This window comes from Crocodylus porosus, unplaced genomic scaffold (assembly GCF_001723895.1).
Source record: "Crocodylus porosus isolate Cpor-Errol unplaced genomic scaffold, CroPor_comp1, whole genome shotgun sequence".
NCBI classification, from domain to species: Eukaryota; Metazoa; Chordata; order Crocodylia; family Crocodylidae; genus Crocodylus; species Crocodylus porosus.
In genome coordinates this window covers 10841110-10854885 of record NW_017728931.1, presented here as the reverse complement: position 1 = coordinate 10854885, position 13776 = coordinate 10841110, and the positions used below count along the sequence as shown (strand labels likewise).

The following is a 13776-nucleotide window of genomic DNA, read 5'->3' as shown; positions in this document are numbered from 1 at the left end:
AGCCAGCTAAGAGTTTTCCTCGGGGGCAGAGTGGTCTTTTGTCTCCACTCTGACCCTATTTGCAAATATACCCTTTGTGTTGCTAATAATGTGTGTCTGAGGAATTATTATTCGTGAGCCTCCAAAGAAATGAACCGTAATTTTTACATCAGCCCCATAGTGCTTTTCTGTCCTTGTGTACTCCCCTATCCTTTCCCCTCCATAGGGTCACCCACGAGGTACTGCGGGGCTGAGGCTTTCTGGCATCCCATCCTCACCTTCCCCTGAAGTGGCCCATGCAGACTGCTCTGCCACAGGCAGCCCCACCACACTAACCAGCACCAGTAGGGTACAGTTTCAGGTCTTACCCAGGACAAGTGGCAGGCCACCCTGCCCTGTCCTTCAGCTCTCTGCAGTTCTCCCTCAGAGTACACCTCTTCCCATCTGGGAGATTTTTCTCTTCTCAGGGCACTAGTTCTCCTTCGGACTTAACATGGCCCCTGTTCAGCCCAGTCCCTTGCATCCAAACTTCCAGGTGGCTTTACTCACCCCCTTCATATGGGTTAAGATGACTCTGGCTCCCACATCTTGTTGGTGGTCCCCTATTCTAGGGATCTTTGCCTGTCTAGGCCTGGCCCTGCTCTCCAGCCAGTTGGGGTGCCAGGCCCTCTACAGCACTGACCTGCCCCTTGTGGTGAGCACCTTTGCCTTTTGACTCCCCCCCGGGGCCTGGGCCCAACCTGGACCAGTCAAGGTGGTACAGTGCCCCCCTGGGAATCTACCCTCTCCCTCACTCTGGGCCTCACTCTCAGAGCCATATACCCCTACACTGGTTCCGGGACCTCAAGTCCCTCATGTTCTTCATCCTCAGCACTCTCCTGGTACCCTTTTTTCCTGGCACTGTTCCACTTGTGCCCTTGTTCTCTGAGCTCCACAGGCCTATTCTAAGTCATCTGATGGCCTTGCCCCAGCTGAGAATACCTCTCCATGCCTGCAGGGTACTCTCAGGGGTCCTAGTCACACAGCCCCACTCTCTTCACCCCAGCCAAGCTAGGGACCCTCTCAGGTCTCCTGGAACCTCCTCCATGCCATGGGTTCCTATCTTTTCCTCCAGTTACTCCAGGAACTACAGTCCACAAGCTGTGTGTTGTAACTACTTCCACTCCCCTGATGTAACTCCTAGATGGTGGCCTTCTGCCTGAGATGGGGCCCTAACCCAGGCCAGGCTCCTTTAGCCAGTTTCCTGCCTGATAGTAACATAAGGCTTTTTATGTGCTTGCCTCTTAAGTAGCAGGCTGCTCTACTGAGGGCTAGCCTCACCTGCCCAGCTCACTGACTAACCTTAAAATGGCAGACACTGTCAGTGCCCTGCCACCACAGCTTTTTCCAATGTTTAACCACCCTTACAGTCAGAAAGTTCTTCCTTATCACCAACCTAAATTTTCTCTGCTGCAGTTTGAGGCCATTGCTCTGAGCCCTGTCCACTGCATCAACAAAGAGAAATCTATCCCCATCCTCTCTATAATCACCTATCGGGTATTTAAAGACTGTGATCAAATCTCTCCTCTGTCTTCCCTTCTCCAGACTAAATTACTATCTCTGCCAGCCTAGCCTCACAAGTCATGCTTCCCAGGCCTCAAATTATTTTTGTTGCTCTCTGCTAGACACTTTCCAATCTATCCACATCCTTCTTGAAATGTGGGGCCAAAAACTAGACTTTAAATGCAACTATCTGCTTTAAATGCAACTACTTGCAGTGTTACTCAAAGTGAGCAAGGATGGCAGGCTCAGCTTGATGACAGAGAATTTCCCCAAGAAGAAAAAATTGTCACAGTGGCAGCAAGGAAAGTGTTTACAATTTAAGGTCAGTTTGTACCGCCTTTATTTATACTGAGATATACCTTGTCCACACATGGTTCAATTGAAATACTTAATTCTATACAGCAGAGCAAGATAATACAAGTTAGCCCAAAATAGTGAGTGGGAACAGTACATGGAAAACAACCTCCTTGGTCCACACTTTAAGGCTTCCCTAAAGACAGTAGATGGAATTTAACTATAAAATCTACACCCCCACAACCCCTCCCCCCAAACCCCTCTCCCCAAAAACCTGGACTTGGGGTAGGTTGGCAGGTCAGGGAATCTTTTACTATAATACACAAAAATGTGCTTGACTAATCTAAACCTTGTGCTGCATGCTTATACTGCTGTGGCAATTATAACTGAAAAAGAAACATGTCACCCAATATGGAAATACTTTTTTTTTTATGTTTGACAGTTTTACATTTCTACTGACAAGGTAAAGCCAATGATTTAATCATTCTCCATTTCCCAAAACTGCTGAGTAGGGACTGGCCTCTCCCTCCACCCTTCTCAAAGGCCTGGCTATTAGAGAAGAAGGCCATGCAGAATTTGATGGCCTTCCCTTGGTTTCTTATGTAGTACTGTAGAGTTTTATATTATTTTTTTTAGCCTTCCCATAAGTTCTGGCATGTACATGGTGAATTATAACTGTCGGATATTCAATGCCCCAGTGGATAGAAATTGCCTTTGGAAAAGCAAAGCATTTGGCCACTCATATAAGAAAACTAAAATTACTTTCCAGTTATTGAAGTCCACGTTGCTTTCACACCTGCTTCCAAGGTTTTCCATTCCACCAAGGAAAAATAAAGCAGGCAACTCTTCCTGTAGTTATTCCCTCCTTATTCCATGTTCTTCAGCTTTGTTTTCTCTTTCTTTATTGAGAATACTGAGGTCAACTAGGACAGTGATTCTCAACCTTTCTAGGCTCAAAGCACCTCTTTTTAGACTCAAGGCACCTCTCAGAAAATGCCTGCTCTTAGTTTTCACTCATGTTTTGATTACAGAAAAATATTAGAGCAATTCTTCTGTTGAAAAGAACTCAGGAAGACCACAACAGGTCAGAATATTTTGGGCACTATGGATTACTACTTGAAATCTCTGGGTTTATTTTGTGAATAATGTGTAGGTATTTGCACACCTAACAGTACTAATATTGACCGGCACATGGTGGCACTCTTAAAAGGATCTCATGGCACCCCACAGTGCCACAACACCCTGGCTGAGAACCCCTAAGCTAGGATCTGTAGCTGTTTTCTAGCAGCATAAGGACAGGCCATAAAGAAGGAAAAAAGACAACAATCTTAATCCTGCTCCGGTCAAAGCTGATGAGAGCTTTTCCTCTAACAGGGTACCAGCTCAGTGTATCAAATATTTTGCCCACAGTGCTGAGCAAATACATATCAACTACAAGCATCCTGATCAAGGACAAGACAAGGGGCAGCTGTTTCCTCCAGAAGAGGTATAAAGAAGCAGCTGCAAGCCAGACAGAGAAAACAATCAGGTGGCCACACAAAAGATGGGAAACTGGAATCTAAGTGTCAGTACAGAGAGAATAATAACCAATCCAAATCAGGAACTGAACCTCTTGAGCCCATATTGAAATACAGAAGTGTTGAATTAACTTCACATTCCCACTCTCATCACATGTCGCAGGACAATCCCAAATGGCTGGTGCAGAGACTTACAGGGATTGAAAGAACACCATGATGGACCAGACAAGAATTCTTCAGGTAGACACTCCAGGGAGTACTTGTGAATCTTGCTACAGGGTCACTCTCTGAGAGGAGGCAAAGTAATAACACATGCCACCTCAGGGGATTCCTGGAGGTGATGTAAGTAGAAACTGGAAATTTGGATGGGCTCCCAATGAGCATAGATAAGCATCTGACTAAAAAAGGTTGATGTTATAGACAATGCTTTCTACCACAAATGATGTATAAGAATTAAGTCTCAAATGCATTAGACATTTTTCTATATTTTCCTTTAGCATGGTTTAAGTAGCTAACAAATAGATTCTACAGATATCTGCAGTAACTGTACGTTAAAAAAACTGAACAAAAAGAGGAAGACTATATCCAAACATTGTGGCACAATAACTTTGCCTTTGGCCAAAACCTGGTACATATTTTAATGCGACTCACTATATGAGGAGGACAGTTGAATGAGGCTTTACAGAATTTCATTGTAAAACCTAGCAGAAATTCCAAAACACTTCCTTGCACTATTTCAACTGATCTCTTTTTGCTTCTGGAGCCCACTTTTGGTCTGTGCTAAAGGATCACTACAATCAGTGATCCCATATGCTCATTGTGTTACTGTTGTTCCATAATGTAACTGGTAACTCGTATGAGATGAAATATTCACCTGAATCTACCACTAGGAAAGAGTCGGGTTAATATCTCTGTCACTTGGCTCTAAAAATGCCATAAGTTCTCAGCTTCATAAAACATACTAATTCCTTCCTCTTCTACATATTTTTTCCTCTTTTCATCTTTGTGTGCTAAACATATTATGATGCACCGTATATCTTGCCTACTTCAGACCTATTGTGTGACTTCCCCTCTTCTAGAAATTTAGACATTAACCATGGGTGATGCATGTGCATCATAGCAATCTTATTCTTGCATCCATTAAGAAAAGGAGAACTAGTTAGAAATTAGTAACTTGTTCTTTATGAGGCCATAAAAATAGATTCTGGAAGTGACTCAAAAACATATGGTTACAGACTGCAACACTTGAAAATTCAAACCAAAAATAAAAATACACAGATATACTCATTGCTTGCAATCTAAGTGCATCCCAGGCAAGGTTAAAATTACTAAGCAAAACTGAAAGTAAACAGTTAAAAATATATCCGTTGCTAAACCTCTAGATATATGTTCTCATTTCTCTACTTCATCTACCCACATTCAGGGTTTCCCACTCCCTCACAACTACCCTTCTGAAAAAGAAAAAAATCCCTTCTTTTTCTGTTAGTGCTAATATTATGGTAAAAGCTATAAAAGCTCAGAGATTCAAGGGAAGCTGCTTTGAGAAGACAAACGTTTGTGCTGAAGGCATTGGATAGTGACTTATGAAGCCTGGGTTCAGTCCCAAGTCCTGTCAAGGACTTCTATTTCACTTTAGCCAAGTCACATTGGGCATTTATACAAATACCTTTTTCTCACATGATGCACTGGCGAGCCACCACTTTGGAGCAGACTGATGCAAACTGCACTGTGCCATGTGCAGTTGTATAAGTGGCGAAATGCATGTCAACGTGTAGAAAATGGTGGTGGTGCACTTTTGAACTAAAGCACCCCAAATGTGTTTTAGTTCAAAAGCATGCTGCTGCCATTTTCTCAGCACTGAAGTGCATTTTGCTGCTTATACAACTTTTCAAAGCGCCAAGCACAGAAGCGCTTAAATATGTAAAAGCACCCTTAGGGCACAGACAGAATGACAATTTTCACCTGATCTGGCCGCAGAAAGCGGTCTATAGCCATGACCAAACACAAACGCACAGCTGCAGATCACTTAAAATATGGCCTATCAGGTAAAAATCTGAACCCTCATTGCATGAGGAGTCAGATAAAGATGTTTCAAAACAGAGTGTCTTCTGTAACTTCTGCCTACCAGCCTGCTGCTGTTTTCAGAATGGGAGGGAGGAAAAGGAGAAGAGAGAATTCAGTCTGGGGTTTTTTTAGCCCCTGCTGGAGGGTGGGGTCAGTGTTTTGAGCCCAGCGACAAATTCCTGGAGTGGGGCTCTCCATGGTGGGGTTGTGAGGTGGGTGGAGTTGGGCCCTACCTGGGAGGGCAATGATCTGCCACATGGGAGGCAGTGCTGACACCACTCAGCTGGATCCCAAGCTGTCTTTGATCCTATGCATAAACTTCCTATCTGGTGCTATAACTCTCTCAGCTCTATAGTAGTGTGTGCAGCCTCCCTCAAAGAGTAGCTGGCCATCCACAGACCTCATCCTTGGACCTTCCCAGGGCATTCTTGAGCCTAGGTGGCTTATTCAAGTGCAGTAGCACTGTGGGTGCAAGCAGTCACTAACCTGACCATTCTAATGCCTCACACTGAGGGTCCCATTTGGTCCTCATGTTGCCGGTGCTGTCAGTGCATGTCTCCAGCAATCTGCAAGTGTCCAGGAAACCATCATAGATCCAACATCTCAGGCTCCATGACCAGGTCTCCCACACACAAATAAGAAATCTGCAGACAAGATAGACACTGAGGGACCTCTGGTGAGTTCTCTGTCCAGACTCAGTGCTGACTATTGCACAGAATACCCATGTTCTGTCTCCCAGCTTGGAAAACCCAGGTGCCTGGGCTCCGCCTCCCTGCCTTGGGAGCCAGGAGGGCTGGGAAACCCAAGCATCAGGGTCCAGACAGATGAGCTTTCTCTGGTTCTCTAGGAGGAGAGGGAGGGAGGGAATGAGGGGCAGGTTGCTAGGAAGAATTCCCATTTCCCACTGCACCTTACCTGCAGCAGTGTTTATTCAGAGCTGCTCTGCCAAACAGCACCTGGAGGACTGCCAGCGAAAATATGTAGTTTCACCTGTTGGTTACACTTTGGCCGTGGGGATCAAAAAGATATTTCAGTGTATATCAGGGTCTGTTTAGGTGTGAGTTTGTGTCAGGTGGTTCTAGGGAAACATGCTGGTCTTTCTCAGGAAAGCAATGCAACCTTGAAGGATGGGGCAGTCAGTTGTCAATTACCAAGATTTATGGCCCCATTCAAGTGTAACACAAACTGTTAAGCCCCCAACAACAGTAGGGTGTCCCAATCCTGGAGCCTCTGCTTTCTTCCAGGCCAGTGGTATGGAGGTTGTGGGGAGGGTGTTTGGAAGGCACCAGGGCAATGGGGAGCATCAATAAATCAGTATTGCCGCTCTTCCACCTGGAAAATCCTTGAGGCAAGAGCATGCTGAATATCAGAATAGGCAACCCTATGAGCATACCCTAACTTACCAAGGAGTCACATTAGACCATTTCCTCACCTATAAACATCACATTCAGAAGGTCAGCAGTAAAGTCACTGCACAGGTATCTGCCTTATAACATTTAGCCAGCATGACATGGTGTGCCAACTTCAAAGTGCTCAGAACCACTGTACTTGCAGTGGTATATGCCCCAGCAGACTTCTGTGCTCCTGTACAGTCCAGAAGTTGTCACACTAAAAAGCTTGACACTGTACTTAACAATGCACAGAGACTTATAACAAGCTGTACAACTTACACACACACAGATATATTCCTTGCACTCTAGCGCATTAGACCAAGTGACATAAGAAGAAGAACGCAGCCTGCCTTCTAGGGCTAACTTGAAACCCCCAACTGCTGGCAGTCACTAACAGGTGGCAGGGCCCCAGAGAGAATGGGGGGAAGGAGGCAGCCCACCAGCCTATCAGGCTATGCCACTCCAGGCCCAGGTCCTGCTGAAAGGGGGCTCTGTGAGGATAGGCAGCCCCCTGCGCATGGATCCAAGTTCCAGAGCAGGCAATGCTTCTTGATCCAGGGCTAGGGGAACCCAGGACTGGAGACCCATGGCCTAGGGCCAGGGTGTGGGCACTTGAAGCCCTCGAGCTCTATTCACGTAGGGAGGACTTCCAGTGAGAAGTTACTTGGCCAAGGCTTCACGGACTCAGACAGCTTGGTCACTCCGTGGTGCTGGGGCCACCAATATCCGGGGGGTGGGGGAGGGAATGCAGGTATCTGGGACACACATGCATACATATGCACACATGGAAATACATGTACACAGACACACACACAGACATGCACACAGAACCCAGGCATCCGGGACACGCACATACTTGGCAGGTGCAGGGTGCACTGGGTGGCCATGCGTGAGACAGCTGGCTGGTGCTCGTGGCCATAAGAGTGCATGCCCATGACAAGCCACTGTCCAGATCAGTGCCATGATGTCCCTGCCAGTCAATCAGGGGTGGCTTGGCCATTCAGCTCCGCTCTGGAGTCTTTGGCAGCCCAGGGAGTCCTCAGGGCATGCCGGGAGGCATGTGAGAGCCCTCCCACGCCACACCTTTTGCCCTTGCCCTTGCAGGCAGGCTCCAAGCTCTTCCCCATCACCCCCAAGGATTGCCATGTGTTCTGCTTCCTCCTGACTTAACAGTGGGCACTTAGATTAAAAGTTTGAAAGTTAGAGCACTTCCACCATGGGCTTCTTGAACACCTATACTTAGCCCATGTGACTAAGCAGGGAGGGAGACTCCTTACTTGTTTCAGGCCAGACCCTCTGAGGTATTCAGAGCCCTTGACTCCCAGCTGGCCCAAAAGTTGTTAAAAAATGCACATTACAGCATGTCAAAAGAAATAACGTTTTACTGAAAATAGGATATCTTTCCTGGCATCTTAGTGCCTAACTAGTTCTTCCTAACAGACAACTCTTTTCATGGAATTAGAGAGAAGGCTTATGATATCATTTCTAGGTTCTTATTCTGTGACAGCAGTACTGCATAATAGCTATTTTCAAGGGGAAGAATGGAAAATGACATTATAGCAATATAATTTATGAAGTAAAATCAAGGCTAACTATTACAGAGAGTAAGGTACTACTATATTCTTGTTATGTAAGTCTAGGATTATTTTGCTGAAGTCGATCATTTCAAATTTATACCACAGTACCAAGGAACCAAACATGCCCCAGACTTTCTATCTTGAAAATGTAACTGGGGCAAGCTGTTAATGGCCTCTAAATATAAAAGCTGGATTTTACCTATATACTTCTACTCCTATTCTAATGGAATAATTTTCTGTTGTTCTATAAATGGTGCATGCACTGCAAAAATGAACAGGGACAAACCCTCAACTGTGTAGTAAGTTGAAAGCTAACTAACTGGACTAGGTAGTAAATTTAAAATTATCAAAAGGAAGTCCTTTTTCACACAGCATATAATTAAAGTTTGGAATTCATTGCCACCAAGTGTTGTGGAAGCTGACAGTTTAGCCAGGTTCAAAAAAGGATTGGACAAATTCTTGAAGGAAAGGTGCATCAGTAGCTATTCAGCATGGGAGTTAGGGATACAGCCTCTGAAATCAGAACTTCTTAGACCTTAAATGCTGGAGGATACAAGTGAGAGAGGAATAATGGGAAAAACACTGGTCATACCCAGTTCATTCTCCCTTTCAGCTTCTGACCTCTGGCACTGTGTGACACAGGATACTGGACAGGATGGACCTATGATCCAGTAAATGGCACTTCTTATATACTTATGTTCTTATGAACTGACAAAAATCAGCACAGCTGTGCTGAAGTCAATTAAGTTCCTCTGAGATATACCAGCTGAGCATCTGATCCACACACTTTACTGAATATGGAATAGTTTGGGGAGACTGGGCAAAACCAAGTGTCTACTTGTATAAGTATTTTTTCACTTTCCTGGCTCAAAATTGCTTTAAAAACTTATAGGTAAGAATTATTTAACAAAGATTAACTGCTCTGAGAAAGCTGACAGCCCTTTCTACTCAAAATAGGGCAGCTGAGGTCTAACCAAGTTAACCTAGTCTGATCTTGAAGTGGGGGTAAACACTATGGTCCCTGTTCTTAAGAAGCTGTGGCTTTGAATGACTCATGTTATTAACTCTTGTCCTTGCTAAACCTAATATGATTCAGTGCATCATTTAAGGAAAAATCTCCCCTAAAAAAAAATAACTTCTCATTTTACAGCTAGCATATTTTAGTCCTTTATATTGCAAGGAGCCTAGTTTGTGACAGAGTGCTGTCAGTGTTTAAGCATGAATCCGATACTCAAGAGCTATGGGATCCACTGCTAACTCTGCCATGGCCTGATCCAAAAACAAAAGGAATCAACAAATTGAGTCCCTCAGATAGCTGCAGGCTTTGTATCAGACCCAAAATGACTTTCTAAATGACACCCAATAATTTGGATGACTTTGGCCAAGTCTTATGCTTCCGTAGAGGTCACGAGGTGGACAGCAGCATATCACCCATCAGGGTTACCTGAAAAAATTAATGAGATGGGCTGCATGCTGACATGCCAATAGCATGAGTTCTGGGGTCAGATCCATAGTGGTTACCAGAGTGAGTAATGCCTTTGAAATCAGACTACCTAAATGGTAAGCATGCAACCCAGCAATAACATTAAACTGTATTAGGTCTTTTGGCCATGGGAGCCATAGCCCAGGAACCCTTAGGGCCAAAGGTTGCTCTAGTCTAAGCTCAAATTCAGGAACCAGGTGTGACAGGCCCAGACTCCAAAATAAGTCTGAACAGACTCTGAAACTGTGTCCAGACAAATACAGTTGTGGAGCTGCAAACCTGTCTGTGGCACCACACACTGCACATTCAGGTGTTTCCCACACTACTGCCTTGCAGCATGGGGGGAAGGGGTTGACCCCAGGAGATCGCAGGGTCAAAAAACCCATGCAGAAAAAAATCAGGGCAATCCACATGGCTACAGTACACACTGCCCAAAACTGGACTCTGGCCTGCCGGAGCCATGCTCTGACTGCCAGCCAGGCTCCAAACTGCAGGAGTGCTGCGGCTGCAGCTTCCCCAGCCTCCAGGACACCAGGTAAGGTTGCTGAGGTCAGCATAATTGCTGAACCCAGCCTCCCCTACCCCACCCAGGGTAACCTGCTGCATGGGCATTCCCTGGAAAACCAAAGGTCTATGTTCGCCTGGACAAGGCCTGCATTGTGTTTTCTTATCAGAGAAAATTAGGGTTGAAGGGGACCTCAGGAGGTCATCTAGTCCAATCCCCAGCAAATTTAGACTGAAGATCACTTGCTCACACCCAGACTTAGACTCCCATGCTTATTGTTACCAGCTTAACACTCAGACCCTTCAGCGAAAGAACAGGCCCATATTAGTTATGGTCCTCTTGAGGTCTAGAATACAGCATTTGATTGAGATGCAGGCAACCAAGGGTCTATCTTACCTCTGTCACTGGCTTCCTGGGTGGCCTTGAACAAAGTAACTTCACCTCCCTGTACCTCACTGTCCCCATCTTTAAAATGAGGGTAGCAATACTGACATCCTTTGGAAAACGTCTTGAGATCTACGGGTGAAGAGCACTCAGTAACAACTTGGTATTATTAATATGGATCGCCCCATACTGCCTGTTCCCCCAGTTATTCATGTGTGAGGGGGACCATGTAGGGCTGTTTGTTGAGAATTCCCTCCTGAGTCCCAGACCTTTACCATAACAGGAACAGAATAAAATGGCTAGGTCAGAGTTTAAACCAGGACTTTAATATGTAGAACCATGGCAGCAGGGACATGTTTAACTTGCACCAGTTCAAAGACTGCATAGAGAAAGAATAAAATAAAGACATCAAGTTTCTACTCTGGTGGCTGGAAAAGAGAAGAGAGTAGAGGCCTGGGAAAGCAGAGAATGCAAAATGCCAGGGTGATGCAATGTTTTAAATAGTGACAGAGGATGATATGGGCAAAAAAGGGGGTTTCCCTCATTATGGGAAAACCACAGAGAAATCTCATAACTATAGTAGCAGTGACAAACAAGCCTCCACTCCACCACCTCCACACACTTTAAACCCTACAGTCAGAAGAAAATCTTCTGCCATCCAAAGACAGTAATATGTGCGGTCACGATGAATAATGACAGCTTCAAATATTTTCTGGTGTCTTACTAACATGTACATAAAATACTATTTGCCTGCTGCCCAGTGCCATCCTTGATTTCCCTACCTTCTCTGCAGTCCCTAGGCAGCTGCTATCACCTGGCTCCTGCATCTTCCACTACCCAGGACTAAGGGTTTCCCTACTCAGCATGACCCCTGGGGAGTCTCTGTCTAGCAGTAACCTTGCATTCTCTATTACCCCTGGGGTCCATGGCCCATCTCTCCTTCCATGTATAAAACACGGATGACAATACAACAATACAAAGTCTCTTAATAAGAAAATAATTGTAAAGTCCTGTCATGATTCTGGACAGAAAGTGGTCTCTAAATACAAGTTTATAGAAGTTGTTCTCTGAAAAACAAAGTGTTTTGAGTACAAAGTGCTCAGGTAGTACAGCAACTACAATGTTACATCAGGTATAATCAAGCTGCTGTGTGTCAGGACAAAACAGAGTTGAAAGTAGGGGCAACAGGAGGTATATTCATAGATTCATTGATTGTAAGGCCAGAAGGGACTTTGGAAGATCATCAGGTCCAGCCCCCTGCACCAAGCAGGAAAGATAAGTGGGGGTCAGGTGACCCCAGCAAGGTGACTGTCTAGTCTCCTCTTGAAGATTTCCAGGGTAGGTGATTGCACCACCTCTGGAGGGAGCTTATTCCACAGTCTGGACTCCCTAACTGTGAAGTTTTCCCTAATGTTGAGCCTGAATCGGTCTTCCAGGAGTTTATGGCCATTACTCCTGGTTTTCCTCTTGGGTGCCCTGGTGAACAGTTGTTCACCGAGCCCTTGATGTATTCCCTTAGTGTAGTGGTAAGCTGCTACCAGGTCCCAGCTCAGCCTTCTTTTCCTCAGGCTGAAGAGTCCCAGATCCCTCAGCGTTTCCTTGTATAGCTTGCCTTTTAACATTCTGGTCATGCAGGTGGCCCTTTGGACTCTCTCAAGCTTGTCCATGTCCTTGTTAAAGTGCGGTGCCCAGAACTGGACACAGTACTCCAACTGCAGTCTCACCAGTGCTGCACAGAGCAGAAGAATCACCTCCTTGGCTTTGCTGGAGATGCATTGATTGATGCATGCCAGAATATTATTTGCCCTGTTGGCTACAGCATCACACTGCCAGCTCATATTCATAGTGTGGTCTATTATTACCCCTGAGTCCCTTTCATTCGTGGTGCTAGTCAGTTTGGTGTCACCAAGCCTGTAGGTGTGTAGAGGGTTGCTTGTCCCGAGGTGGAGCACTTTACATTTCTCAATGTTTAACTTCACCTGGTTCCAATCTGCCCTACTTGCTAGGCTGTCTAGGTCTGCCTGTAACTGTAACCTATCTTCAAGTGTGACCAAGCTCCCCCATAACTTTGTGTTGTCCGGAAACTTGGCCAGTGAGCTCTTCACCCCCACATCCAAATCATTAATAAAGTTGTTGAAAAGGACTAGACTGAGCACTGACCCCTGCAAGACACTGCTGCTCACTTCTCGCCAGGATGACACAGTTCCATTCACTACGACTCTCTGGGTCCTATCCTGCAGCCAGTTTCTCACCCACCTGACTGTCTCAGAGTTAAGCCCACAACCCTCCAATTTTCTCGTGAGGACATAGTGGGATATTAGATCAAAGACTTTTTGGAAGTCTAGGTATACAATGTCAACCTGCTGTCTCGTGTTCAGGTAGCGAGTTACCTGGTCGTAGAAGGAGATGAGGTTGATAAGGCAAGATCTTCCCACGATGAAGCCATGCTGGCTGTCTTTCAGAATCTTACCTTCTGCAAGCTTATCACGGATAGACCCCTTGATGAACTTTTCAAGGATTTTACTTAGGATGGAAGTTAGGCTGATTGACCCATAGTTACTCGGGTCCTCCCTCCTGGCCTTCTTGTGGATGGGCACAACATTGGCCCTCTTCCAGTCCTCAGAGTGCCACAAGTTGTGGAAGAGTTTTGCCAGAGGTTCCATAATGACTTCAGCCAGCTCCTTCAGCACTCTCGGATGAAGATCATCTGGTCCTGCTGACTTGTATATGTCTAATTTTATTAATTGGTCATACATACCAATTCTACGACAATAGTAGGAAGTCGATTATTCCTACTGTGCTCATCCTCTACTCTACCTGGCATGGTTTTCCCCTTGAAAGACGGAAGTGAAGTAGTCATTCTGGAGTTCAGCTTTCTCCTGGGTGCCAGTAACCAGCTCTCCTGAGTTGTTGAGCAGTGGCCCCACACTCCCATTTGTTTTCTTCCTGTTCCCTATGTACCTAAAGAAGGACTTCTTATTGTCCTTGACTCCCATTGCTAATCTAAGTTTGGTTGATGGTTTAGACTTTCTTATCTGTT

At 45.4% G+C, this 13776-nt stretch overlaps 1 long non-coding RNA gene across 1 annotated transcript; it reads right to left on the bottom strand.

The window, feature by feature from the left end:
- Positions 1-872: 872 nt before the first annotated feature.
- On the bottom strand, positions 873-8221 carry LOC109316276. Its single transcript, XR_002102790.1, has 3 exons — positions 8212-8221; positions 4766-4768; positions 873-1572 (listed from the first exon to the last, which is right to left on the bottom strand). It is a non-coding gene; the product is annotated as an uncharacterized LOC109316276 (long non-coding RNA).
- Between the last annotated feature and the right edge of the window lie 5555 nt (positions 8222-13776).